Source organism: Nannospalax galili, unplaced genomic scaffold, assembly GCF_000622305.1.
Source record: "Nannospalax galili isolate Female #2095 unplaced genomic scaffold, S.galili_v1.0 scaffold2369, whole genome shotgun sequence".
Classification (NCBI taxonomy): Eukaryota; Metazoa; Chordata; class Mammalia; order Rodentia; family Spalacidae; genus Nannospalax; species Nannospalax galili.
The window spans coordinates 29,570-35,433 of record NW_008358943.1 but is presented as its reverse complement, the minus strand read 5'-3'; the positions used below and the strand labels follow the sequence as shown (position 1 = coordinate 35,433).

General features: G+C 47.3%; 1 pseudogene; it reads left to right on the top strand.

The window, feature by feature from the left end:
* Positions 1–5,570, top strand: part of LOC103725284 — an 11,075-nt pseudogene extending 5,505 nt beyond the window's left edge.
* The last annotated feature ends 294 nt before the right edge of the window (positions 5,571–5,864 follow it).

The following is a 5,864-nucleotide window of genomic DNA, read 5'->3' as shown; positions in this document are numbered from 1 at the left end:
TCCGATCTGATATGGGAGGTGTTGAAGGGGAGATAGTGGGCATGGATTTGATCAGAACACCTTGTACGCATATGTGAAATTCTCAAAGTTTTTGTAAAAGTTAACAAAAAACTAACTAACTAGCTAGCTAGCTAGCTAGCTAGCTAAATAAATAAATAAATAAATAAATAAATAAATAAATAAATAATAGAAAGAGTACATGAAGTTATCAGAAAAAAGTGATGGGGAGATATAGGAGATATGGAGGGGAAGGAGTGGGCGTGGATTTGATCAAAACACCTTATACGCATGTATGAAATTCTCAATAAATTATCTGTTTTCTTTAAAAAGTCCATTACCCATTTTAAACAGATTGTTGGAGATTTTGCTATGGAGTTTTGGAAAGTCCTTATATATTTTAGATATCAGTATCTTGTCAAATGTATGGCTTGTATTTTTTCTTCTTTCTGTGTGTTATCTTCTCACTTTACTGATCACTTGAATGAAAACAGCTGTTTAGTTTGCCATCTTGCCATTTGTCTACTTTTGCTTTTGTTTCCTGTTCGTGTGGGATCTTAGACACAAACTGCTTACCATGCTTTGTCTCCAAGCACTTCTCTGACAAAATGTCTTAGTTTCCTTACAGGAAACTTTTAATCCATTTCAACTTAACTTTCATAACTGGTGAGAGATAGGAACCTAGTTTCATTATTATGGCTATCTAATTTTCACAGCACAATGTGTGTGTGTGTGTGTCTGTGTGTCTGTGTGTGTGTGTCTGTGTGTGTCTGTGTGTCTGTGTGTGTGTCTGTGTGTCTGTGTGTATGTCTGTGTCTGTGTGTGTGTATGTGTGTGTGGGCGTGTACCATATGCCCCACTGCTTCTGTTTCTCCAGGAATCTCAAATCACAGGTGTGTGTGTCTGTGTGTCTGTGTGTGTGTGTCTGTGTCTGTGTGTATGTATGTATGTGTGTGTGATGAGTGCATGTCTCTGCCTGTGTGTGTGCACATGTCCTCACCCAGGCACCCACATGCGGAGGCCAGAGGACGTATGGTGTCCTGCCCCACCATGCTCGACATTAGTCTCTTGACACAGAGTTTCTCACTAAACCTGGAGCTTCCTGTTGTCCCTCCCACACACATCCCCACACACAAACCCCAGAAATCCTCCTGCCTCCAGCCCACCCCAGCCCTGCAGTTATAGGTGCATGCCCAGCTTTTTTATGTGCTGAGGATCCAAATTTGGGTTTTCATGCTTGCGCAGGAAGTGCTCATACCCACTAAACCCTTTCCCTAGGGTCACAGAGAAAGTTTTTGAAAAGTCTGTTCTTTCACCAGTGCATGTCCTTTTACCAGGATAACATGAATAAAAATCAATTGTGGGACCTGGAAGATGACTGTCAGCAAAATACTTGTTGTGCAAGCATGAGGGCCTGGGGTCAATCCCCAGTACCCATGAGAAAAGCAAGGTGCGGAAGCACATGCCTATAGTCCCAGCTCTGGAAAGGCAGAGACAGGAGGAACCCTGAGGCTTGCTGGCCAGCAAGCTTAGCGGAATTAATGAGCTTCAGGTTAAGTTGGAGACACTGTCTAAAAAACATAAGGTGTAGAGCAATGGCAGAAGACACCCAGTGTCAACCTCTGGCCTCCACGTGCATACTCAGATATGTGCATGCAGAACTGTCACACATATGTGTACATACACACAGACACATACACACCCCTACCCACCCATCCACATACAAATTCAGTTGGCTTGGGGGGGACTTCAAGTCTCCCTATTCTGTCCCATTGGTTTATGTGTCTGCTCTTAGGGTGACCCAGCTTCGCCGAGTGTTTTGAAGTCAAGTGTGTTAGAGCCTCGTGCTTTGTTCCATGTGCTCAGGGTGGCTTTGGTTATTTTGGGGTTGCAGTTCCATAAAAATGTTATGATTGTCCTAGTTCTGTGAAGAATGTGACTGGTGTTTTGAGGTGGATTATTACATTGAATCTGTAAACAGCTTTGGGAACACACAGACATTTAATAGTAATGATTCTTCCAATCCATGAATGTGTGATACCTTTCTATTTCTGGTGTCTTCTTTAATGTCTTTAATCAACATTTTATAATTTTTATTACAGAGACCTTTACCTCACTGGTTAAATGTATTCTAAAATATTTTTAGCTATTGTAAATGGTATTTTTATTTCAGATAATTCACTACTTGCATATATCAATTCTATGGATTTTCATATGTTGATTTTACACCCTGACACTGATAAATGTATCAGTTTTAGTGGTTTTATTGTCAGGTCTTTGGAGTCTCCTCTATGGAAGATCATGTCATGCAAAAGCAAGGACAATCTGGCTTTCTCTTTTCCTCTTTGGTTGCCCTTTGTGGCTTTTCTTGCCTGGCTGCTCTCCCGGAACTGTAACAGATGAAGGTGGTAACCGTGGCCATCCTGCCTTCTTCCAGCTCTTAGACCAAAAGCTCTCAGTTTCTCCCCACTCAATACGATATCACCTACTGACTTATCACAAATGATCCTTATTATGCTGAGGTGTGTTTCTTCAATACCTAATTCACTCTGTGTAATCATGGAGGGATGCTGAATTTTACCACATGCCTCCTGTGTATATACTGAAATGTTGGTGTAGTGTATCACATTTATTGATTTATGTACAATGAATCATCTTTGTATCCATGGGATAAATCCCACTTGATCATGTTGAATAATCTTTTTATTGTGCTATTGGGTCTGGTTTGTCGGTATTCTGATGAAGACTTTTATATCAGGGATGTCAGCCTGTAGGATTATTATTAATATTATTATTGTTGTTATTGTGTCTATCTGATTTGAATATCCAAAAATGCTGTCTCCTAGAATGTGGTTAAAAGAATTATTTCCTCTGCTCTTTTGTTAAAACAATGAAGAGATATACTGTTAGATCTGATTTAAATATCTTGTAGAATTCAATAGTGATGGCTTCTGGACATTGATTTGAGGATTTTTCTTAATAATTCAATCTTGTTACTTGTTATTGGTTTGTTCAAGTTTTCTATTTCTTTTTTCTTTGTGTGTTTCTGTAGTGTGCATATATGTTGTTGGATATCTGTGTCCTCAAAAGAACTCTCAACAGCTGGATGTCTGAGCCCTAAGAGACTCCATAGAGAAGGAGACAGTCATTTCAAGTGCATGAGGAGGCATGTCTAAGGGTAGACACAGAGGAAGCCAGGGAGGCGGTATGAGCTTCTGGAAAGCTTAGCCAAGATGTAGGGAAAAAGTCCACAGGTGCATGCCTTTGTAAGTAACCCCCTCCCCAACATCATAAACTCAGTAAGGAAACCTGAATACATTGCTTCGGTTTTATCTTAGTGGGTAGTCCTAAGGACAGCTGGCCTGGGAGCCAAGAGTGCGCACCATGCAAGTCACCCAGAAGTGAATTTCACTTTACATATGTATGTTTCCATATATGTGGGCACACGTGTGAGAATGCACATGCATGCATGTGTACATGTGTGTACAGGTTGATGTTAGGTGTCTTCCTCTATGGTTATCCAACTCATTCACTGAGGCAGGGTCTCTCACTGAACCTAGAGCTAACTGGGCTAAACTGGAAGCCAGCTTTTGACCAGATATGAAATCCAGTGCCAGGCACAAAGTCCCTCCTGTGAAACAGGTCTCATACCTAATCAGAAAGCAGTTGGCTATCACCATGCCACCGTTGCACTTGTGGGCACATCTTGCTAGGTAGTTGGTACTGTAAACATGCAGGGTCCAGTGCTGGATAAGACCATGGATGTCTTTTCTCCCCCGGTACCCTGCTTAGCACCTCTGGCACTGTGTAAGCTGGCCAGTAAGCAGAGTGTTTCCTGACCAGTCAAAGCTGATTAGTCTATGTTGTGCACCAGAGGTGAGTGGGGTCTTCAGCAATAGGGCCGTACCATCTAGTGATGGTGAATACCCAAGGAATGGCAAACCTGGGTTGTTTGGGTACCTCTGGGGCCTCCTTTACCAATAACACAGAGAGGCATCATGCCTGGCACTGCTCCCCATATCATCTGGGAGCAGGTTTGTCCTCCCACGCAGGGTGGGAGGATGACTTCCTTTATATAGAGAAAATATTATATTACACTTTTTAAATTAGCTTACAAACTAGTAGATTTCCATAAAGTTTCTTCATGCAACTTTAGCTTCGGTTAAACCACTCCTTACCCCCTGCTGTCCCCTCCCTCCCTCCCCACATCCCGGTTCCCTACCAGCCAGTTGTGGGCTCTGGACACTAAGGGAGCTGAGATCCGGGCTGGGCTTATCCAGGGCAGCAGCACCGCCAGGGTGGGGCTGGAGAAGGGGCCACTCTGCAGGTCATGCTGGACACCCCTACATGAACACAGGTCATGACAGAACCGCCTGTGGCTGGACTACAGGAACATTTGCAAGGTGGTGGAAGTGGGTGGCAAGATCCCCGTGGATGACGGGCTTAATTCAGGGCAGGCGGAGGAGAAAGATGCTGACTTCCTAGTGACCGAGGTGGAAAGCGGTGGCTCGTTGGCAGCAAGAAGCGGGTGAACCGTCCCGGGGCTGCTGGGGACCAACCTGCTGTGTCAGAGAAGGACACCCAGGACCTGGAGTTTGGAGTGGGGCAGGACGTAGACGAGGTGTTTGCGTCTTTCATCCGCAAGGCAGCCGATGTGCACGAAGTTAGGAAGGTCCTGGGAGAGAAACGGAAGAACATCAAGACGAGAACCGTGGAGTTCGCGGGTTTGACGACATCCCGGAGGCCAGTGATGGATCGTGGCCCGTGGTGATCTGTGAGATGCCTGCAGGGAAGGTCTTCCTCGCTCCGAGGATGATGACTGGGCGATGCATCTGAGCTGGGAAGGCACGCAGGTGCTGGAGAGCCTGATCGCGAAGCCCAGCCCCACCCGGGCGGAGGACGGTGATGTGGCCAGCGCAGTCCTGGGTGGAGCTGACCGCATCATGCTGTCTGCAGAAGCGCCGGAGGGGTTGGCTCTGGAGGCTGTTCGCCCGCCCGCAGCGCCCGATGCCGTGAGGCCGAGGCCGCCATCTGCCACTTGCAATTGTTGGAAGAGCTCCGCCGCCTGGCGCCCTTTGCCAGCGACCCCCAGAAGCCGCCCCCGTGGGCCGTGGAGGCCTCCTGCCTGTGCCGCAGCGGGCGTCACCGTGAGCCTGCAGGAGCGCTCGCAATCCCAGACAGCTCCCCAGGCCCATCTGTACCGAAACATCAATGTGCCGTGGAAGGATGCAGCCCAGCAGGCCTGGGCTCAGGCTGTAGACCTCCAGGTGAACTTGGCCATGAATGGAGGCAAGGCCCGAGGCTTTTCCAAGACGAGAGAGGTGGTCATTGTACTGACCGGGCAGCAGCCTGGCTGTGGCTTCACCAACACCGTGAGTGTAGTGCATGTGCCGGGATGGTCCACTGGAGCCCCTCTTCCAGCCTCTGTCCCATCCTCACCCCTAATCATCAGACCAGCAACGCTTGTAGAGCTCACTCCGGGCTGTAGTGTGGCACTGCTAGGCTGGACACCGGGGAAAACTGATGCCCCTGTGAAAGATGGCACGGAGTCCAGCTGTCTGGCCTGTGGCCCTGTACAAGCCAGGGATGAAGGAGGAATGCAGGATTGTAGGCCCTCTGAGGTTACCACAATAGGGCAGCAACATCTCCACGTATTTTGTTCCTGTAGAAAGTGTTGTCCAGAGGACTCCCAGCCCTGGCCTCCAGTCAGGAGACAGCCAGCAAGGGTAGGGGCTTAAGGCACAAGATCAGGTTTCCAGTGTAGATAGGCCTTGGCCCTGGCCCATACCTGCTTCCCCAACACCTCAACCTCCCCTCCGCCCCCCCTCTTCCTCCTTGTGCACTGAGCACTTCTGTTCCGCATTCCG